Here is a 25757-nt window from a genome sequence, read left to right as displayed (position 1 = left end):
TACCAAACATAGACGAGAATTCATTTTAGAAACTCTCGACCTTTTTCAGGTAGTTGTTTCATAAATCTCTACATTATGGATTCAAAGTTTTTTCATTGGTTGTTAATATCTGCCTTTTTTCTTTCATGGTCCTCTTGAATCTCTTGCCATCTATAGATGTGGTTTCACTTTCTTTTTTCTTTGTTTTTTTACTTTATACCAAACTTGTCAAAGACTTTGCAATGCTCTTAACGCCCAAATCCCATAGTCTTGCTTAGTTCTTGAACCCTCAAATGTATGTTCTTTTCATAATCATTCATTTGTGTATGTGAACTTTTATCTTGCTTGCTTTGTTTTCCCATTACTAACCTACTCAAAGTCAAAATAGTTATGTAGAAAATTTTCAGTTGTTTAATCTCACAGCAATCCATTGTTAGTGTCATTATTAACACCTGATAAGAAAAAAAATCAACACATGGACCATTCTGTAATTTTGTCTTATAGACAAACCACGAGGACCATTTCTGAAACTTCATCTTAAATAGGTACCATTACTGAGCATAGGGAGCAGTTCTGTAACTCTTTCTAAAACAAAGACCATTTCTATAAAGGAAATTCAACAAATGGACCTTTACTGGAATTCTGTCTAGCACAGGGACTATTTCTACAAAAAATTCAACACAAGGACCATTACTGTAATTATATCTAGAAAAGGTACCATTTATGTAATTTGGTATTATAGAGGAACCAATGGACCATTTCAATAACTTCATCTTAAATAGGTACCATTACTGAGCACAGGGAGCATTTCTATAATTCTTTCTAAGACAAGGACCATTTATGTAAAGGAATTTCAACAAAGGGACTATTACTGTAAAATTGTCTAGCAAAGGTACCATCTATGTAATTTTGTCTAGCAAATGGACCATTTCTAAAAAAATTCAACATAGGGACCATTACTGTAATTATCTAGAAAAGGTACCATTTATGTAATTTGGTATTATAGAGGAACCACAGGGATCATTTCTGTAACTTCATCTTATACGTGGACCATTACTATAAATTTGTCCAGCATAGCAACCATTTCTACCAAAAAAAAAAATCAACACAGAGACCATTTCTGTAATTTGGTCTTCTAGTACCCAATATTAGCATTGTATTATCATTATTTTTTTCTTTTTAAATACATTGTACTACTCTTTCTTTCTTTCTTTTCTTTTTAAGGCACTGTAAGTTGAAAAGTGTACCCAATATTAGCATTGTATTATGGGTGGCTATCACAAGCAGAAAAAAAAAAAAAACATGACATTCTCTTTTGGCAATTTCTGAGAATTGTTCCCAATATGTACACAACGGTGGGTATTGTTCCTAATACAGGATTCGTCTTATTTCTGATTAATAATCTATGATGGTTACTTATGATGCTAAATTTCTGCAGAGTATGCCCAATAAACAACGTTGGCAATTATGACTAATAGAGGAATCATCTTCTTTGTGCTCCATAATAGTTACTTATGGTGCGAAACGTTTACAAAAGGATCGATATGAATGAGAACAAAGAAGTGAAGTTACTATTACCTATCTTGCTCCTTGCCATGAATTCGTAAAACCGGTGTGAAGATGGACGTCACCCTACGCGATGAACTGAGCCACTGGGAAAGAGATGACCGACAACTCTAGGAAGGAGATGAACGGCGCCCTAGCTGACGATGTCGCCCTTCAGTGGGATAACAGTGACTTAGGTTACGTACAAATTACAATAGGTTGAAAAGTCAAAATTGAAAAATATGTCATGGAGGGAAATAAATTTTATAGATTATTACGAGGAAAATGAGAGGGAATATTGAAACCAAGAAAGTAATTATAAATGGTTTTTCTAAATAATTGAAGGAAAATATATTTATAAAAAATATAAATTTAATTATTCAGTAATTTTCTTCCATATTACGTATATATAGATTTATATTATAAGTAATTTTTAATTAATTATATTCTTTAGTTTATATTGCATGATTATAAATAATCTAATTATGTAACTTTTTATATTAAGGTTGCATTCAGGTTTTAATAATGTAACTTTTTAAATAAAAGTTATAATTTTTAGTAAAATTTGAACTTTCTAGAAAAAGGGTTGCATGAGATCTTTTAATGCAACCTTTTTCTTGAACGAAATATTTTTTTTCTAATCAAATGCAATTATTGTTAAAAGGTTGCATTAGACTTGTTTTGTAGTAGTGTCATGTTGAGATATGCATAGTCACACATAATTTAACACTACGGGTGCAAACGAGCCGAGCCTGAGCCCAAGCCCGACCAGGCTCGGCTCGGCTCGGGCTCGTTTAAGTTATATGAGGCTCGAGCTCGAGCTCGGCTCGATTCGAGCTTTCTTTTACTGAGCTCGGATCGAGCTCGTAAAGAGTTATACAAGCTCGGTTCGGGCTCGGGCTCGACTCGTTTTTATCGGGCGTGCCTAAATAAGCTTAAGCTCGGCTCGAGCTCGTTAAAAAGCTCGTTAGCTAATACCCGAAATTCATAATTCCCCTAATATGTTTTTATTTTAATATATATAAATAATAATAAATAATATTATATAAAGGCTCGTTTAGACTCGCGAGCCTAATCGAGCTTTGTAACATAGGCTTGAGCTCGAGCTCGTTTAATAAACAAGCTTAATATTAAGCTCGAGCTCGGCTCGGGCTCGTTTAAAATCGGTTTCGAGTCGAGCTTTTAACGATCTGATCTCGAGTAGCTCGCGAGTAGCTTGACTCGTTTGCACCCCTGTTTAACACATAATAAATTATTAATTATGATTGGAGCTATGAAAGATTGATTTAAACAAACACTATTGCAGTCACAATATATGTTCTCCATCACAACTAAATTTTAATACATTAATCACTTAACTTAGATTTTGTCGATCCTAGCTCTAGCAATTCAATGTTCACTAAATTACTAGGGTTCAAGTTCATGCAATTTAATATTCACTAAGTTACACAGAACATGAATTTAAACAATTTAAGTATCAAATTCTAACATGCTAGATATTAACAATCAAACACAAGCATATAACTAACTAGAAAAAAAAAAATCCATCATCAATTAACTAATCCATGAGTTCAAGTTTCATCTAGCTAAATAGGAGTAGCTAGATTCAGCTACTCATGGCTAAAATCAAACGTGAAAATTCAATAATTAAAAACATAGTCAATTGTACCAAATTAAAATTAAGGTTGTAATCTTCGGCTCCTTCTTCTTTCTTAGGTGCTAAACTTAATTCCTCTGCCTTAAACTCCTCTAGAATTCGTCCTTAGAACCTTCTAAACTCTCTGTCCAACCCTTAAATTCGTAAACTCAAGGATATATATAGTTTTTGTGATGTTTGAACTTCACGTCGTGAATTAGAAATTCACGTCATGAATTAGGATAAATCCTTATCGGGCAAAGATTCTGACTTCCCGCGTACTCATCTTCTAAAAACAACTGCCCCATGTCGCGAAAGTGATATACACGACGTGAATTTGGCTTTTTGCTGAAAATTTCTTCTTTCATTCTCTAAACATCCAAAGTTCTGTTATTTGTCGCTTTTAGTCCTTTTTCCTCAAGATTGCTCCTTTTGGCTGCAAAATACAATTCATTCCAATAAGTATCATTTATCTTTACAAATAACCAAAATATGTATAAGAATGTAATAAAATATTGCCTAAAATATGTATAAATATGGCAATATCAAATACCTCACATTTATCTTTTGCTTGTCCTCAAACAAATCTAATTAATTTTACTTCAAACTTTCATTACCAGCATCACATAAAACAATCCATTTTGAACTCAACCATTATACCAAGAACGCAATGTGTATATTTGTGTCTAAATCCTAACAACTTCCTAATCCTAAATACTCACAATCCTTATGAACCTTCACCCATTAGTTTATACGACACTCATTTCTGCAACCCTCCGAATCAATTCTCAAAAATCTTTCTTAACCTCAAGGTCTTTTTGTTAAGCTACCCAAGCATACGTAATCTAGAAATTACAACCTTAGATACCACAATGGAGCTCTTTGGAATTCTTCACTTCTTTGATATTTGATCTTTGATTTCTTTGAATTCACCACTTTTTTCGTTTGATTTTTGGTTTCTTCAACTCTTTGATTCTTCATAATTTTTGATCTTTTGATCTTCATACTTTAATAGCTCCGAAATTCTTACAACTTTTTTTTTTCTTTTTATCTCTTTTTTTAAATAATATCTTGTTTTTTTCGCTCAATTCCTACATTCTTAAGCAAGAGAGCTTAACTTCAACATTTATTGGTTAAGGTATTAGTCTAAGTACAATGACTACATAAGCTCTTCTAGATAGATTTCAGGTTTAGGCTACAAAACATATTGTGTCATTTAAACTATTAAATTACCTTTCATATCTCATGACTTTTCACTAGGAATGGAGAAGCCACAAATATACTGTAAATATGTTGGCTCAACTAAACATTTGAGCTCGCATTGGATCATCTCATATAACACTAACAACTTAAGTTTTCATATTATTACTAGATTTAATTTGTAGATTATTATTTCAAACCTATTTTTAAAATATTTAAATTTTTTAGCAATTTACTTTTTCGACCCCTACCCCACACTTATTACATACAATGCCCTCATTGCATGCATAAAATAATATGAAGTAATATAAAAAGGGAGAAAAGGAACAGACTTCCTTGAGATAGAAGTAGCAAGATTGATTCTGAACGTGTAGATAGCTTGAATATCTTGAATTTGGACATCTTGCAATATAGTCATATAGAGGATGGAACTTGGATCTTCAGATATACGTAATTGTGTCGTAAAAATGTGAATCCGAGACTTGAATCTTCAACAAATGTAGTGTAGCAAATATACAAAGCATAATTCATCAATGTGGGAAAGCATACGCTGCATCGTATTGTCGAAAGAAAGAAAATACTCCAATTTCGCACTCCACGTCGTGATGTCAGAGGCCACGACGTGTTGTTGGTTGAAAATTACCTCTGAAATTGCGATTAACTCAGAGGCCACGACGTGTTGTCGTTTGAAGAACACACAAAAAAGTACGTTACTACACTTAACCTATTACCTAATAAATAACATCTAAGATAGATCACCATCACCCTCTACACCTCGCTCGGAGATTCTATACGCACCTAGTTGAAAACCATTTCAAATGGTAAAAACCACTTTTTTTTCAGTCATTTTGTAATCATATTGATATAAATATGACTATTTTAATATTTTACTTAGAGGCGTTCTCTTTCTATACTTTTGGCATGACCATCTTTTAATTTTATTTTGTAGTATAAAATATTTAACTATTATATTAAGTTTTAGAGTAAATTACAATTTTGGTACCTATCGTTTGGTCAAATTCACAGTTTCAATCCAACCTTTGAAAATTTGACAAGATTCATCTTATGGTTTAAAGATATTGCAATGTACATCCTTAATCCATTTAAAATGATAATTTTACCCTTATTTATATATTTTCGTTTTTTCTTTTATCTTTATATATATATATATATATATATATATAATTGTTCAAATTTTATATATTTTTCCGCTTACATTTTATTTTATTTATTTATTTAATTTATGATTTTTTTAAAATTTATTCAAATGTATTTTTTAGTGTTTTTTATATTTTGTTCGTTAACAATTTTTTGACGTTTTTTATAATAATTTTTATAGTCTTTTTTTTTATATTTTGCTCGAATACCTAATATGTATATTTAATCTTTTTCTTTTTTATATTTTTTTAAATGGTTTTATAAATATTTTTTTGTATAAAATATATAAAAGAAAATTTGTTAAATGTGAGTATGATTAACACATATTAGGTATAAAATTATTTATTTTAATCAAGTTATCGTATATGCCATCTGGAATTCAAAATGAGTGTCAATAACTTCAAGTTCAATTAGCAATAATATAACTTGAAACCAATTTTAAAAATCCGGTTACCTAATCTATTAATCCTATTAAAAAAATAATTTTATACCTATGAAAAACAAATATATATATATATATATATATATATATATATATATATATATATATATATATATATATATATATATATATATATAACAAAAATATAAAAGTAAGGGTAAAATGATCTTTTTAAGTGCAGTGCAATTTCTTTAAACCACACAGATGCATCTTGTCAAATTTTCAAAGATTTGACTCAAGATCCGAATATGACCAAACCATATAGACCAAAACTGTAATTTACTCTAAGTTTTACAATTATATAATTTAAATTATAACAACTATTATACACATTAATTAATTTCTTATATTATTATTAACGTCAATCAAAAACGTATTAACAGTCACAATTATAACTTTTTTGATCAAACATAAAATTTTGACTATTTAAACATATTAGACTATTTTAAATATTTTGGGTTATTTTGTGTTTGAATTTATAAGTTAAAAAGAATCCAAACTTTTTTAAGGATGGGCTAATTTTTTCAACACTAGCACCACAAAGTAAAACAAAAGAACACCCGAAAAAATTAAACTATCGGACAAAATTTAAGGGGTAGCATGGGCTCCCCTGAATCCTTCAAAGCCCCGCGTACTCGCTTTGCAGCTTGTACGCTAAGCATACCATGTGGTACGCCCCACGTACAATATGAGGACCAATTTGCAATTATCAAATATACAAAGAGGGCAAAATGAACATATCAGGATTTCAAATGTTACATTAATCAATATTAAAAACAAAAACAAAATATTAAGATGAAACTAATCAAAGATAAATAAAAATACAACGACAAATAACTGGAAAATAAAATGTGTTTAATAATGGTTAAAAGATTAAATTATATAATTATAAAAAATAATAAAAAATAATAGTAATGTAACTACACGCAAAACTGATGGGTTTTAAATAAGTATATTAAAAATAACTTATATTATATTATATATATATATATATATATATATATATATATATATATATATATATATATATATATATATATAAAAGAAAAAATGAAAAGGAAAATGAAAACGTATATGAAATAAAAAACAAATCTATTAAAATAAAATAAAAAACAAATCTATTAAAATAAGAAGGTAGAAAAAGATAAAAAGATAACAATAAATAATTAATATGTCATATCAAATATAATAAACTAAGTCAATATGTCATATTAAATTGAGTTTTAAGAAAAAAAAGATTTTCACTTGAAAAAAAAAATGGTTTTGACTTGGGTGCCATTAACAACACCCACCTCACCCTCACCACCATCACGTTGACGACCTGTTTGTCTAGTCTTTCTCAGAAAAAAGCATATCGAGAATGCAACCATTCCAGCTACGCATATGACCGATGCAGTCAATTTAACGGTTATATTTTTTTGGGTATTTAGCCCAAATGACGGATATCACCCAGAAATAAGACAGTAATAAGAGGCTATAATGGCTTTCTCTAGAGTGGACAGGAAGACATCCAATTCTTGCTTACTTTTATTGTTGACAGAAAAGTGCAGTAGAAAATTTCCCAAAGCCATAACCCCTGTAAAACGTTAAAGAACACAAATACCTTGAAAGCAGCAGAGCTATCATTACTTCCTACGAGGGTGCCGATGATGCCTCCAAGTCCGAAGGTTGTAGCAGTCTCTGTTGCGTTTCTAATACCTTCCTGACGATTTTTTTGTTCCTTTATCTCCCTGTCGGCAGCAGTATTTCCATGTTGCTCCCCTGTTTCTCCTTCTTCACCCTGAACTTTTGGTAGTCCACGGAGAACTCAAAGTTTGTCATAAATAACTGAAACAAAACAAGAACAATCCAAAGGAACATTTTTTCTTTGTCACTGAGTGAAGAAATGATAAGAAAACTAAGAGTTGCAGATGAGTCTAATGGTGTTTCACTTTATGGTGTTTCACTTTAGCAAGATATACTCATATTTCCAAACCTCTTCTATTACTGTAACTACCATTTAAAGTACATTGATTGTTCTTAATAAATTGTTTTGACAAAGGATACCCATCTTGCATGGGGATGGTTATCGTCTCACAATATTTATGTAGTCCCGTATACTTATTGTTAATTATGTTACAAAAAATAACTTTCTTTCAACTTTGTTTGCAACATGTTCTATAGAATTCTTCTTGCACTCTGTCCACTAATTTATAAACGATAAACATAATATCTTTCTCTTTAACTTTTTCTTACCCTCGTTGTCTTCAAGAAAACTCAATCAAGTTATATGAAAAAACACGAACACTATAAAATTTATGTCTGAGAGGTTTGCATTGGGCGTTGTTAATTGCACTCAAGTCAAAACCATTTTTTCTTAAAGTCAAAATCATTTTTTCTTAAAACCCAATTTGATATGACATATTTACTGAGTTTAGTATATTTGATATGACATATTAATTCTTTATTGTTATCATTTTTATTATTTTCTGTCTTCTTATTTGAATAGATTTGTTTTTTCTATTTCATATACGTTTTCTTTTTCATTTTCATTTTTTTCTTTCTAATATATATATATATATATATATATATATATATATATAATCTTATAAAAAAATTAATAAGTTATTTTTAGTATACTTATTTAAACCCATCAGTTTGCGTATAGTTACATTAATATTATTTATGTATTATTATTTATAATTATATAATTTAAATTTTTAACCATTATTAAACACATTTTATTTTTCCGTTATTTATCCTTGTATTTTTATTTATCTTTGATTAGTTTCTCTCAATATTTTGTTATTATTTTTTATATTGATTAATATAACACTTGAAATCCTGATATGTTCATTTTGGCTTCTTTGTATACTTGATAATTACAAATTGATCCTTATGTTGTACGTTAGGTGTACCACATGGTACGCTATGCATACAAGCTACAAAACGAGTATGCGAGACTTTGAAGGACTCGGGGGAGCCCATGCTAACCCTTAAATTTTGTATGGTAGTTTAATTTTTTCGGATTTATTTTGTTTTATGATGTGATTCTACTGTTGAAAGAAATTAGACCATCCTTAAAAATTTTGGAAACTTTCTAACTAAAGTTCAAACACAAAATAACCCAAAATATTTAAAATGGTCTAATATATTTAAATAGTGTAAATTTTATGTTTGGTCAAAAAGATTATAATTGTGATTTTTAATACGTTTTTGTTTTGAGGGTAATAATAATATAAGAAATTGATTAATGTGTAGAATAGTTGCAAAAAATTGAAATTATATAATTGTAGAACTTAGAGTAAATTCCAGTTTTAGTCCATATGGTTTGGTCAGATTCGTATCTTCAGTTCAACCTTTGAAAATTTGTCAAGATGTATCTTTGTGATTTAAAAAATTGCACTGCACTTAAAAAGACAATTTTACGTTTACTTTTATATGTTGTTTTTCTTATACATACATACATATATATATATATATATATATATATATATATATATATATATATATATATATATATATATATATATACTTTTATATATATATATATATATATATATATATTCAAATTATTTTTGTTTTTCTTAGGTATAAAATTACTTTTTAAAATGATTAATAGATTAGATAACCAAAATTTAAAAATTTGTTTCAAGTTATATAATGGCTAATTGAACTCGAAGTCAATGACAATCATTTCGAATTCCGGTTAGCCTATAGAATAACCTAATTAAAATCATATAATTTTATATCTAATATGTGTTAATCATACTCACATTTAACAAAAAGAAAATTATATATTTTATAAAAAAAAATATTTATAAAAAGCTTTAGAAAATATAAAAAACAAAAGATAAAATATACTTATTTGGTATTCGAGAATAACATAAAAAAAATACTAGAAAAATTATTATAAAAAAACGTCAAAAAATTGTAACGAACAAAATATATAAAAAAAAACTAAAGAATACATTCGAATAAATTTAAAAAAATAATAATAATCATAAAAAAAACAAATAAATAAAATAAAATGTAAGAGGAAGAGCATAAAAAATTTGAACAACTATATATATATATATATATATATATATATATATATATATATATATATATATCAATGTTTTAGAAATCGGCCTTGGCTGACGATTAATCGTTTGGCGATCTTGAACCGATTCCGATTACGGTGCTTGGCGGAAATTGGTCAAAATCGGTCAAAGTCGGGTTTGGCGGTCCGCGGTGGTCATAGGTGGGGATTTTTTAAATATTCAAATTTTTTATTTTTAAAAAATTACACCAAATTTTTAAGCTTTCAACTTTTAAAGTATTATATAAAAATTTTCAAAATTTCAAAATTTTAAATGTTCAAATACTTAGTATTTTAGGAAATATTAATTTTTTTAATTAATTTTAATAATAATTTAGGGTCCTCGATTAAACTTCGAATAATCCCCGCCTCGTCCTATTAATTGTTCATATTTTTTATATTTTTTCGCTTATATGAAATAAAAAACAAATCTATTTAAATAAGAAAACAGAAAAAGATAACAATAAATAATTAATATGTCATATCAAATATAATAAACTCACTCAATATGTCATATCAATTTGAGTTTTAAAAAAAATGATTTTCACTTTAAGAAAAAATGTTTTTGACTTGGTTGCCATTAATAACACCCACCTCACCCTCACCACCATCACGTTGACGACCTGCTTGTCTAGTCTTTCTAAGAAAAAACCATATCAAGAATGCAACCATTTCAGCTACGCATATGACCAATACAGTCAATTTAACAGTTATATTTTTTTAGGTATTTAGCCCAAATGACTATATCACCCCAGAAATAAAGACAGTAATAAAAGGCTATAATGGATTTCTCTAGAGTGAACAGGAAGACATCCAATTCTTGCTTTCTTTTATTGTTGACAGAAAAGTGCAGTAGAAAAACTCCCAAAGCCATAACCCCTCCAAAAACGTCAAAGAACAAAAATACCTTGAAAGCAGCAAAGTTATCATTACTTCCTACGAGGGTGGCGATGATGCCTCCAAGTCCGAAGGTTGTAGCAGTCACTGTTGCGTTTCTAATACCTTCCCGACGATTTTTTTGTTCCTCTATCTCCATGTCGGCAGCAATATTTCCATGTTGCTCCTCTGTTTCTCCTTCTTCACCTTGAACTTCCCGTAGTCCACGAAGAAGCCAAAGTTTTTCATAAAAAAACTAAAACAAAACAAGAACAATCCAAAAGAACATCTTTTCTTTGTCACTGAGTGAAGAAATTATAAGAAAACTAAGAGTTGCAGTTGATTCTAATGATATTTCACTGTAGCAAGATATACTCATATTTCCAAACCTCTTCCATTACTGTGTAACTACCTTTTAAAATACATTGATTTTTCTTAGTAAATTCTTCTTGCACCCTATCCACTATTTTATAAACCATAAACACAATATTTTTCTCTTTTAACTTTTTCTTATCCTTGTTGTCTTCCAAAAAATCCAATCAAGTTATATGAAGAGACACGAACATTATAAAATTTATGTCTGAGAGGTTTGCATTGGGTGTTGTTAATGACACCCACATCAAAACCATTTTTTCTTATTGTCAAAACCATTTTTTTCATAAAACCCAATTTGATATGACATATTGAGTTAGTTTATTATATTTGATATGACATATTAATTCTTTATTGTTATCTTTTCTTATCTTTTTCTGTCTTCTTTTTTGAATATATTTGTTTTTTTTATTTCATGTATGTTTTCTTTTTCATTTTCATTTTTGCTTTCTAATATATATATATATATATATATATATATATATATATATATATATATATATATATATATATATATATATGAGTGTTGTAGAAATCGGTATTGGCGGACGATTAATCGCTTGACAGTTTTGAACCGATTACGATTACGATGCTTGGCGGAAATTGGTCAAAATCGATCAAAATCGAGTTTGGCGGTCCGCGGCAGTCATAGGTGAGAATTGTTTAAAATATTCGAAAATTTTAATTTTGAAAAATTACATCAAATTTTTAAGCTTTCAACTTTTAAAATATTATACTAGAATTTTCAAAATTTCAAAATTTTAAATTTTTAAATGTTCAAATACTTAGTTTTTTAGGGAATATTAATTTTTTAAGTAATTTTAATAATAATTTAGGTCCTCGATTAATCTTCGAATAATCCCCGCTTCGTCCAATTAATTGTTCATATTTTTTATATTTTTCCGCTTACATGAAATAAAAAACAAATCTATACAATAAGAAGACAGAAAAAGATAAAAAAGATAACAATAAATAACTAGATAGGGAACCCCCGCGTTGCGGGGGTCGGATGCGACAATTTTTTCCGTTGTTTGTTTTTTGAAAATGTTTATAGTTTGAGTTGCTCATTCCTTGACTCTTTAACTTATCTATAAACAAATAAATAAATAAGAAATAAAAAAAACATCAATGAATCTGTAAGCAAAACAAATAAAGTGACAATTAAACGAAAACATAGGAACCTATAATGCCACAAATAACCAACGGAAGTAGAAGGACAAAAAAAGACAAAAAGGAAGCAACTTTAAAATGACCCAAATATAGTTGAGGGACCATTCCTGCCAAAAAAATATTAATATGACTAAATACTAATAATATGTAATAAAATGTGAGGGTTATGAAAAAATTCAAACGAAAGTAAAATGGTTGTTTGTGAACAAAAGCATAAAGTTGAAGGGTGAATGTAGTAACATTAATTGAAAAAAGAAATTTCAACCAATCAAGTACTGTTAAAAAATTTCATAATTTTAATATATATATAGTATATATATATATATATATATATATATATATATATATATATATATATATATATATATATATATATGTCATATCAAATATAATAAACTCAGTCAATATGTCATATCAAATTGGATTTAAAAAAAATGATTTTCACTTTAAGAAAAAATGTTTTTGACTTAAGCGCCATTAACAACACCCACCTCACCCTCACCACCATCTCGTTCACTACATGCTTGTCTAGTCTTTCTGAGAAAAAACCATATCGAGAATGCAACCATTTCAGCTACGCATATGACCAATACCGTCAATTTAACAGTTATATTTTTTTTGGGGTATTTAGCCCAAATGATTGATATCACCCTAGAAATAAGACAATAATAAGAGGCTATAATGGATTTCTCTAGAGTGGACAGGAAGACATCCAATTCTTGCTTACTTTTATTGTTGACAGAAAAGTGCAATAGAAAAACTCCTATAGCCATGACCCCTCCAAAAACGTCAAAGAACACAAATACCTTGAAAGCAGCAGAGCTATCATTACTTCCTACGAGGGTGCTGATGATGCCTCCAAGTCGGAAGGTTGTAGCAGTCACTGCTGCGTTTCTAATACCTTTCCGGCGATTTTTTTGTTTCTGTATCTCCACATCGGTAGCAATATTTCCATGTTGCTCCTTAGTTTCTCCTTCTTCACCCTGAACTTCTCCTTCTTCACCCTGAACTTCTGGTAGTCCACGAAGAAGCCAAAGTTTGTCATAAAAAGACCGGAAAAAAAACAAGAACAATTAAAAACAACATCTTCTTTTGTCACTGAGTGAAGGAACGATAAGAAAACTAAGAGTTGGAGTTGATTCTTATGATGTTTCACTGTAGCAAGATATACTCATATTTCCAAACCTCTTTTATTACTCGTAACTACCATTTAAAGTACATTGATTGTTCTTAGTAAATTGTTTTGACAAAGGATACCCATCTTACATGGGGATGGTTATCGACTCACAATATTTTTGTGGTCCCGTTTTCTTATTGTTAATAATGTTACAAAAAATAACTTTCTTCCGACTTTGTTTGCAACATGTTATGTAGAATTCTTCTTGCACCCTGTCTACTATTTTATAAACCATAAACACAATATCTTTCTCTTTAACTTTTTCTTATCCTTGATGTAAATGACACTTATGTCAAAACCATTTTTTCTTATTGTCAAAATTATTTTTTCATAAAACTCAATTTGATATGACATATTGACTGAGTTTATTATATTTGATATGACATATTAGTTTTTTATTGTTTTTTTTTTATCCTTTTATGTCTTCTTTTTTGAATAGATTTGTTTTTTTTTATTTCATTTTCATTTTTTCTTTCTAATATATATATATATATATATATATATATATATATATATATATATATATATGTGTGTGTGTGTGTGTGTGTGTCGTAGAAATCGGTCTTGACAGCCGATTAATCGTTTGGCGGCCTTGAATTGATTATGATTACGGTATTTTGCGGAAATTGGTTAGAATCGGTCAAAGTCGAGTTTGGCGGTCTAAGGCGGTCATAGGCATGATTTTTTTAAAAAATTCAAAACTTTTAATTTTCAAAAATTACACCAAATTTTAAAATTTTCAAAAATTTAAGCTTTCAACTTTTAAAATATTATACTAAAACTCTCAAAATTTATAATTTTTAAAATTTTAAATATTCAAATACTTAGTTTTTAGGGAATATTAAATTTTTAATTAATTTTATTAATAATTTAGGGTCCTTGATTAATCTTAGATTAATCCCCACCTTTTAGGATTAATCATTTATCATCAGTCGACCGTCGAGCTACCGTCGAACGACTTTTACAACTTTGATATATATATATATATATATATATATATATATATATATATATAATTGATCAATTTTCTAAAATTTTCCGCTTACATTTTAATTTATTTATTTATATTTTTTTTGACTTTTTTTTTCAAATTTATTCGAATATATTTTTTAGTGCTTTTTATATTTTGTTCTTTTACAAAATTTTGAGGCTCTTTATAATAATTTTTCATGTGTTTTTTTGGTTTATGTTTGCTCGAATACCTTCTATGTATATTTAATCCTTTGTTTTTTTTTTTTTTTTGTTTTTAAAGCTTTTTATAAATATTTTTTTTGTATAAAATGTACAAAAAAAGAATTAGTTAAATATGAGTAAGATTAACACATATTAAATTATTTATTTTAATCGGGTGTTGTATAGGCTAACCGGAATTCGAAACGAGTGTCAATGACTTCAAGTTCAATTATCCATTATATAACTTGAAACCCATTTTTAAATTTTGGTTACCTAATCTATTAATCATATTAAATAAATAATTTTATATTTAAGAAAAACAAAAGTAATTATATATATATATATATATATATATATATATATATATATAAGAAAAACAAAAATATAAAAGTAAGGGTAAAATGGTCTTTTTAAGTGCAGTACAATTTCTTTAAACATAGGGATGCATCTTGTCAAATTTTCAAAGTTTGGACTAAAGATACGAATCTGACCAAACATATGGACCAAAACTGTAATTTACTCTAAGTTTTACAATTATATAATTTTAATTTTTAACAATTATTCTACACATTAATCAATTTCTTATATTATTATTAATGTCAAGCAAAAACATATTAAAAATCACAATTATAACCTTTTTGACCAAACATAAAATTTAGACTATTTAAACATATTAGACTATTTTAAATATTTTGGGTTATTTTGTGTTTGAATTTATAAATTAGAAAGAATCCAAACTTTTTTAAAGATGACCTAATTTTTTTCACAGTAGCACCACAACATATAACAAAAAAAATTCGAAAAAATTAAACTACCAAACAAAATTTAAGGGGTATCATGGGCTCCCTCGAATCCTTCAAAGCCCAACGTACTCGCTTTGTAGCTTGTATGCCAAGCATACCATATGGTACGACCCGCGTACTACATAAGGACCAATTTGCAATTATCAAATATACAAAGAGGCCAAAATGAACATATACGGATTTCAAGTGTTACATTAATCAATATAAAAAGTAAAAACAAAATATTGAGATGAAACGAATCAAAGATAAATAAAAATACAATGATAAATAACTAAAAAATAAAATATCTTTAATAATAGCTAAAAAATGAATTATATATTTATAAATAATAATAGAAAAAATAATATTAATGTAACTACACGCAAAATTGATGGGTTTTAAATAAGTATAGTAAAAATAACTTATTAATTTTTTTAAAATTATATATATATATATATATATATATATATATATATATATATATATATATATATATATATATATATATATATATATATATATATATATATATATATACTAGCAGTTTACCCGCGTCAAGCGACGGGTTCGAATTGAATTGTTTACCAGACTTCACTAATACTTTTTTAGTGGTACGTGATATTCCTTTGGATAATGTCACATAAAATTGGTCTTAAGAGAAAATCAATTATAGAAGATAAATACTTACATTTATAATTGTTTGTCCCTGAGCTTTATGCAATGGGTGTGGAATCTAGGGCAGTGAATACTTTCTCTTCGGCTAATATTTCATTTCGGAAGATAGTTTCTTTTCGGTGGGCATTAGATAGTTTTCTTTAAAAGATTAATTTTTTTCGACAAATAATTTTGTTTCAGAAATATGTCATATCAGAAAAAAGATGCAATGTTTCACCGAATGGTTTCTTTATATATAGTGTTTCATGTTTCATATTTGTTTAAGGTTTTGGATTCAAAGTTTATATGATTTTTTTTTACTAAAAGAAAGAATATGCAAATAGTTATTGTAAAACATAATTTCTTCTCTTTTTAATAGCATCGTAGTTTTTTTAATAACTTATATTATATATTGGTTTTTTTTTTGTTATTGATGATTTTGGTCTGGAGGTTGTCTAAGTTAACAACCTATCTTTCAATTTTTTAATAATGACCATTTTTCACTTGAAAAGTTAAAACAAATTATATATGATAACAAAATTTGTAATTTCTGTTACCCTTTAACTTAGATATAAATTTTTTAAAAATTGTCCAATTTTGCAATGCAAATATTAGAAATTTTAACTAAAGGATATTAGAATGTTACAACTTTGGTCCCTGGTCCATATGGTACTATATTTTTCCCAAGTATAAAACAATTGGTCAATTATTACCATAATAAAAATTTTACTACATCAAAAAATGAAATGTTTAATCTTGAACTATATTACCATAAACAGAAAAAAACTTGTGCTTTTTAATACAATTAGCCTAAATAATTAATTATCGACTTCAACATAACGTTAAACTAAATTAATTAATAAAAATCAAAAGTAAATTTAAGTCATTGAGAAATTGTAGTTTGTATATATAAGTTTTTAATTGTAAAGATAACGGATCAAATATATGACATATGAGTAGACATAAAACAACCCTTTAAAACTTAGCCGAAGAAGCAGAAATATATGTTAAGATATGCTTAATCCAATAATATGACTTAAGGTCGTAAGATTTGCTTTAACTTTTTTGCATAATTCTCATAACTTGAAACAATCTTTTCTACTGAAATCTGTTAAGTAACTCAGCAAAATTCTTTTGAAAGCATAAAAAGTCGGCTTATTCTATCAATCAAAAGAGATTGAGTCAAATGGAAAAACGACATAGCAAGGGTTCATGGCAAAGTTGAATGTTAAACAATCTATAAAGTTATAGTAATCCCCTGTTCTATTGATGTAAAGGGATAACACAATGCAGTTATTTATCTTGCATATGCAATTGTATCTGTAATTAGAACAAAAAGAGAATGGGGAATCACTGAAATGGGTTATTGCAAGTGAGCCCAATAAACGGGTAGATATAACCTGATTTCAGCAATGACAATAATCATGTAATCTATATACCAAAGTTCATAGAAAATCAAAACTTTTAGTTAGGTCTATAACATCGTCTTACAGCCCATTCCATACATCAAAACCATTGCAAGCAATAAATAGAAAATATTCAAAGTTAGTCGATTTGAGCAAACCAAACTATTCTCACTATGAGAACTCTAGAGGGTGATAAATTCTCTAAATTTGGCCTTTAATGCAAGGAAACAAAAAATGGATTAAAAACTCTTATAAATAGCCTAGATTTCCATAAGAACTTGTGTAAGAAATGTACATATACAAGAACTTGTGTTGTTGAAGATAATTTCAATTGGGGGCCTTGATGAAACCTACAACCAAACAAAGACAATATCAGTGGATAGAAATGAGTGGTGGGAACCCAATCCAATTTTATATGCATGTATCTCCATGGTACCTAATCCTACTGTTTGGATCAACAAAGCTTTGTCTAATAGCTTTGGGTGTTGTCACTACACATTAAAGTTTACCATGAGTATTAGTCTTCTTTCTAACATATTTAATTTGATAAAATATAAGCACTTGTAAATGTAAATCTTGAATAAAAACTCCTCCAAAAACATGAAAACAAAGCAGTTTTCTTTCAAAGTTTTTCGTTCGGGCTCTCTAGTCTCTAACAGAAAGAGCAACATTAGCAACAGAAGGAGAGGTTATACATTTATAAAATGGTCAAATTAATACATATATGATATCATAAATACTATTTTTGTTCCCCAAATTTACAAATATAAAAATGTTGTGAGAATGTTCATAAGCTTATCCAGATTGAAATAACAAAAATTTGCTCCCAATACTCTACATTCCCATAAAGGACAAAGGTCACATAAACTTCTAGAAGCTAACTCACACAAATTAAATATATATCTGAAACATAGTTTGGATGCTTTCCAAAAGCAGATCAAGATGATAAATCCCTTCTTACTTTGACTCCCCTTCATGCATCTTAAAAAGAACTCAAAATATATGATTCGGCTCAAATTCTAACCCTCATCCCACATATTGAAACCATTAACCCAGAAACCTTAGTCCTGATCATAAAAAGGACCATTGTGTAAACCAACCTACTACCATTTAAATGAAACACAACTCAGTTTAGAACTCAAAAAAGAATGAAGACAAATGATGAATTTACTTTGTTACCTTCTTTTTCCAGCAAGAAAAGTTCATGTAGATAAGGAAAAACTGAGATAGTGTAAGCACTTTGCTGGTGTTCTGCAAGCCCTAATTACAAAATTAAGAAAAAATGAAACCCCTGCAAAGAGAAGATATATGGAAAAGAAAGAAAAAATGAAACCCCTAATCTCATATCTACCTGAAGCATAACAAAAATATAGGATTCAAAGTCTAAATATATAGGGGAAGCCGAGATTAAAGGCGGGGACCGAGTCAAAAACTGTTGCATAGCGGAAACGATTTTAGTGCATAAATTCATTGTACAAATTGTATAACAGATTGTATCTCTTAAAATTCAGCATTTAGGCTTAAATGCTTATTAAGGTGTATATATATATATATATATATATATATATATATATATATATATATATATATATATATATATATATATATATATATATATATATATATATATATACTAGGTTATAACCCGTGGAAACCACGGGAGATAAGTTAAAAATTTTATATAGACCAAAAAATTTATAATTGTGAAAAAAACATTTGATTATGGATGGTAAATAACTAAAATTTTATTTGATAAGTAAAATAAACATAACATTTTAACATAGATTTTGAAATACTTTCTTGAACACAACATTGGATGTTTTATTAGTCAAATTACTATCCTTATCTAAAATCAATAACTTCAATCCTTCTATGTTTTTTACTCTGGTTAAAGCAACATATAACTAGCCATGTGAGAAAACCGGTTATCGCAAAAACAACCTAACATTATTCAACGATTGGCCCTGACTTTTATTTAGTCATAGCGAAACAAACCGATAGGGGATATTGTCTCATTTTGAACTTGTAAGGAATTTTGTTGTCTGAAGGTGTTAAAGACAACCTTGAAATAAAAACTTGATGTTCAATGTTCTTTCGAGTTAAGACCAGTGTTTCTATGACATGACACCACCTGAAATCTAGAAAATTATAGCAAAATATTGATAAAAAATTAGCTTAAAGAAAAATGCACTGTAATCTTGATCATAAGTAATGTTTAATTTATTTGATAAGTAAAATAAACATAACACTTAGATTTTAAAATTGTTTTTTGTACACTGCATTAAAAGTTTTATTAATCAAATTATCATCGTTATATTGTACCGAAAAGTTTAAAAGATATATATCTTAAGCATAATATGTTATAAAGCGGTAGTGAAAATTTATTTATCTATTGTCTTTGTAGACATTTTTAAATAATAATTATGTAGTTAAAAAGAGAATAAATATATAATTATATCTTTGTGAGGAAAGACATTTGAAATTTAAAAAAGAAACAACATATTATGATTAAAATAAGGAAATTTGATTAAAAATTATATGATATATATTATTATGAAAATTATATATATATATATATATATATATATATATATATATTATTTTGTAAGCAATAACAAAAAGATATAGATTATATATTTAATATGTACAAATTGCCTTAGGTATAATAGAAATAGTAATAATAAAAATAGTAACTTCGAGTCCATAAAACAAAAAATTCATATAGCATTATTCGCAGTATTTTTGAGTATTTTTGTTAATTACAATGTTATTTATATATCATATTAAAAATTAGTTTCATATAGTGAGCAATGATCATTAATACGATTAAGAAAAATATTATGAAATTAAAATTATATATATATATATATATATATATATATATATATATATATATATATATATATATATATATATATATATATATATATATATATATATAAACGTTAATATAAAATGTACTATTTATATATATTTATATTACATTTCCCTAAATAAGTTTAACCCTAAAAACATTCATTCTTCCGGTAGATATTTTAGACTTTATCGTTTCTATTTTTTTCTTCCTGAAATCGCATACACCGATTGTTGTGTTCGATTTCTACATTTCAATGTACTGATCTCTTGTAATCGGAGATTTCATCGACTTCGTAGCAGCCTTACAGTGTAGCCACCCCACTGCCATAATTTCTTAATAGCATAATCGGGAATAAATATATGTTTGAAATCCAAAATCGAAAGGAATACAAATCCAATTTCGTAATAGTTAGTAGAGCAGAAAGAAAGCGATTTCAGTCCGTTGCTAAAGTTATGAAGAAAAAATGGCGTCCTTGTGGTCTGATTTTGGAATATGTTGGCTGTTGGATTTCAACGATGAAGATAGGGCGACGATGAAAAAGAGGTAAAATTACTAATTTCGTTTTTGTAGAAAATGAGATTCAATGTACTCCCTGTATTTATTTTGATTGTATTTCAAAATTGAATCTTGAATTGTTATTGTTTAAGTGTGAAAATTTGAAAGTTATGCTTCAGAAGTTTCATTTTCGTTCATACATTCTTGCTTGTTCTCTTAAATCTAGGTATTATTTTCAAATAATGAGATTTTAATGTTGGTGCCTACAACAATGAACATATGATGGGAGTGTAAAATTAGGTTTCCTATTCTCAAATTATGTGAATGAAAATTGTTATGTTTTGGTGTAAGCTTGCTAAGATAAGTAACAAATTAGTGTATTAGGCAAAATTTTAGTGGTATTTTGGTTGAGAAGTGTTATGTAATATGTATGAAATGAAAAGGTTGGTTATTTGATTATATGTATGTAAGCATATTGAGGAAAGCGGAATGTTGTGTAGGAGACAGTGGAATTTAAAAAAAAATATTATATTTATATGAAAGTGGAATGCTATAAGAGACATACAGTTGAAAGAACATTAACATTTTAAGGAATACAAATTAAAATAGTAAAAGTAAAATGTGCTCAATATAACGAGATTTTTTTTCTTTGATTTGAACATGTGTTTGTGTGTTTGTAAGATGTAATGAAAGTATATTGTAATTAGAAAGTATATGAACAAAAAAGTAAAAGAAACAGTTAAATTACATTGTAATATATTTTTTGATATTTTGATAGCATTGTATATTCATACTTTTTTTATATATATAAAAAACACGTTTACAATAATGTATGTTTTGTTATTGTAGCAGCAAATCTCTATAATCATAAAGCATGATAGTGTTTATTGAGTCGAGTGTTGAAGAGTATGTTGCATTCAACAACAGCTTAGAGAATCTCACATGATTTCTTTTCACATCTTATGAAAGGTATGTCATTTCCACAAATATATTAAAATCCATCAATCCAGCATAATAAATAATTATATTATTAAAAGTACAATGGTATACTTAGTATTTAAAGTAACTGCATGAATTATTAATAAGTTAATGGAAAAACAAAAGAAAACCATATGCAAGATTACCAATTCATCATATAAAACCATTATTTTTTAACATTTGGTGTCAAAAACTTCATCTTCTCTTCATTTTTTTTGTTGAAATACACAATGATTTTGTTACATTCATGACATCAAAAACTATCAAACTTACAGTTTTCTTTTTAAAAGTACAATATAAAAGGGCATATTTGTCATTTTTATAATATAAAAGGGCATAGCTGTCATTTTCTAACATAAAAGGGCAGAATTGTCATTTATGATATAAAGGGGCAGAATTACCATTTTCTACCTAAATGTTAAGTTAATTTATATTTAACAGTAAAAACATAATCAAAAAATATATAACCGACAGAAATTGATAAATGATAGTATTCCTATTAAAATGACATATTTGTCACTTTTATAATATAAAAGGGCATAATTGTCATTTTGTAATATAAAAGGGCAGAATTGCATTTTCTACCTAAATGATAGCTTGAATTTATATTTGACAGTAAAAAACATAATAAAAAATATAGCCGACAAAAAATAAACAATTGCACTTTTTCTATTAAAAGGGCATATTTGTCATTTTTATAATATAAAAGGGCACAATTGTTATTTTCTAATATAAAAGGGTGGAGTTGTCATTTTCTAATATAAAAGGGCAGAATTGTAAATATTGTTATGTTTTGGTAAAAAAAATTAAAGAATTCAAAATTATTGCTGATTATATGGGATATTGCTGATTTCATTCCTTTATGTAATCTGTTAATTACATATCGGACCTGAATTTACAAAATCACACCAACATAGTTTTAAGTCCCAACAGAAAGTTATTAATTTCATATTGGACCCAAAATTTAGAAAATCATAGCAAAATAGTCTTAATTACATATTAAAAGTGTTTTTTTATCATTAATCACAACAACATAGTTTCAAAGTATATTGCTATAATTTAAAAAAAATAAAAATAAAAAATGGATAGCAATATAACAACATTTACACCTGCTTAGTTTTCGGTTATTTTTAATAGTGTTGTAAGGTGAGGGGTAAAAGGGTCATTTACATTTTTGATAAAACAGTCGTTTACTTTTCAAAAAGAGTTGCAACTTTATATGAAGTTAGAAAGACAAAAATAACAATGTTTCATAATAAATTGACCAAAATGCCCTTTTCCTAATTTTCTACTGTTTAATATCACAACTGGATGTCATTATGGGTTATAATGTTTTTAAAACATATAAGTCTAATAAATGAACCAAAATACCCTTTCTGCATTTAATCACAACAATATAGTTTCAAAGTATATTGCTATAATTTAAAAAAAAATTAAAAAAATGGACAACAATATAACAACATTTACAACTGCATAGTTTTCGCCTTATTTTTAATAGTGTTGTAAGGTGAGGGGTAAAGGAGTCATTTACATCCAAAAAGAACTTTCAATTTTTGATAAAACAATCATTTACTTTTCAAAAAGAGTTGCAGCTTTTTAATGAAAAATAAAAATAAAAATTTGGTCTAAACTGTCATATTGGCCAAATGTACTCCAAAATAGTTGCAGATAAGAAGATATGTTTTTTTTTACTGATTTAAATCAAGAACCGCAACAGATACAACATACTTTCGAAGAAAGGTTTTTAGAAAAAAGAAAGTACGTTAAAGTATTTCAGAAAAAGGTTATAAATATTGGTTTATGAAGATGAACTAACCTGATTTGTTATGTTGTCTCTTTTACAGAAATAGTATTGTTGAAGATGAGAAAGCACAATAAAACTTGACAATGGGAAGGAATGTGGAGGACGTGTTGACGATATTGAAATATAAATGGAGTCAAAATATTAATTTCAAGTTGCTAATTTTTTGGGATTTCATTGAAATTTTGAAAAGAGTCAAAATAAGATAGGATTTGTTACCAAACAAATCAAACGTGAATTGCTATTGTTTCCAAAAAGCATGGAATTTAAATTTAAATTTAAATGTTATAAGAAACCGAAAAATGCAACAAGTTGAAAAAAAATCGGATTACAATTTAATTTTAATGTAATTTAATTTGAATAATAAGAATTATTCATAAAATGACACGTGGCATGTTAGAATGGTAGAAAGGGGACATTTGGCACATTAAAGGTTTTGTTTATTAGAGGAGGTAGATATATATATATATATATATATATATATATATATATATATATATATATATATATATATATATATATATATATATATATATATATATATATATAAAAGAAAAAATGAAAAGGAAAATAAAAAGGAAAAAGAAAACGTATGTGAAATAAAAAAACAAATCTATTCAAATAATGTCATGGTTTTGACTTGGGTGTCATTAACAACACCCAGGATAAAATGTCTTGGTTTATTCCTAACAAGACATGTATTTCATGGTGTCCCTTGTATTTTTCCTGATACTGCTCCTAAATCGCTTCTTCAAGCAACAAATATGCTCCCGGGTCGACTGAATCTTACTTTTAGAAAGTTTTGAATCTGTAAATCTGGATAGAAATTTGGTTTTTGGTGTATGTGGTTTTGAATGAGTTAGAGATAAAGTTGAAATGGAGAGAATAAGAAGCATGGGGTTGAAGGGAAAATAACTTGGTTTTGTATATACATTTTAAAGTTTGAGAGACAAAATTAAAAAATGGTTCATGGTGTTTACCCTTGATCATCCATCTTGGTAGCAAGAGTTTTACTAGTCAAAAGTAATTAAGCTCTTCATCTTCGGAGCTTGATTAATTTTAACAATTGGAATCTAAAACACAAAAATTTGTTCGTTTTGAGCTTGTCCAGTTTCGATCCTAAATTTTGAAGTATTCCTGAATAATGGTTTCCTAGGTTTCATAAAAAATACAATGGCCCTACAACTATTCTTATAGGATATCGCCGATGTATTGAAAAATCAATATACAGGGTGAACATTTGTCACTAGTTGAAAAATCAATATACAGCTAAGTACTAATATGATGAAGATAAAAGCTTATGATATGTTTCAGGTGAACATTTAAAAAAAAATGAAGAAACAATAAACTGTAGTCCCATAAAACCCCTCTAGACTAGCGCATGCTAAACTGAATTCTCCCTATCGTGGGCTTATTAGGGGTTTCTTCTTACCATGTGCTCAACAAGGAGGTGTTATATCGGGAACGGAAATAAACAGTTCCATTATATATATAAAAAACATTAAATTCTGAAATTTTAGGGCATTTTTGGTTTTTTCACAAAAAGATGTCAAAGAGTTTTTGCTACAAAAATATAGGGCTGTCAAATTAGGCTATCATATCGTGTTTCTGTCTGACACGACACGACAAATTTTTATGTAACGCGAACGCGACACAACATGATGTCATGTTTATTTTCATTATTATGAAAACGAGCCGATTAAAACACGAAAAAAGTAAATAGTAAAATTATTAGTTTATTTAATTTATACTTAATCATATATAACATGACAAACACGGCAAACAAATACTAAATAGTATCAATTTCATGTTAAATATTAAGCACAAAAATGACACGACAGAACAATGACTTTTTTACACTTGACACGAAAACGTAATGAACACAAATTCAAATTTAGATTTTTCCCAACTTCATTTCACATTATGTATTTTTGTTGTGTCGTGTCATCAATTGATACCCCTACAAAAATGGGTGCAAGGAATAGTTTTTTTT

The 25757-nt window shown here is 27.5% G+C and overlaps 1 long non-coding RNA gene across 1 annotated transcript; it reads left to right on the top strand.

The window, feature by feature from the left end:
- Nucleotides 1-20639: 20639 nt before the first annotated feature.
- LOC128134100 (uncharacterized) lies at nucleotides 20640-24041 on the top strand. Its single transcript, XR_008232434.1, has 3 exons — nucleotides 20640-21033; nucleotides 21835-21954; nucleotides 23808-24041. It is a non-coding gene; the product is annotated as an uncharacterized LOC128134100 (long non-coding RNA).
- Nucleotides 24042-25757: the final 1716 nt, after the last annotated feature.

This window comes from Lactuca sativa, chromosome 1 (genome assembly GCF_002870075.4).
Source record: "Lactuca sativa cultivar Salinas chromosome 1, Lsat_Salinas_v11, whole genome shotgun sequence".
Lineage (NCBI taxonomy): Eukaryota > Viridiplantae > Streptophyta > Magnoliopsida > Asterales > Asteraceae > Lactuca > Lactuca sativa.
The sequence above is the reverse complement of the archived record's forward strand: the minus strand, read 5'-3'. Positions and strand labels throughout refer to the sequence as shown.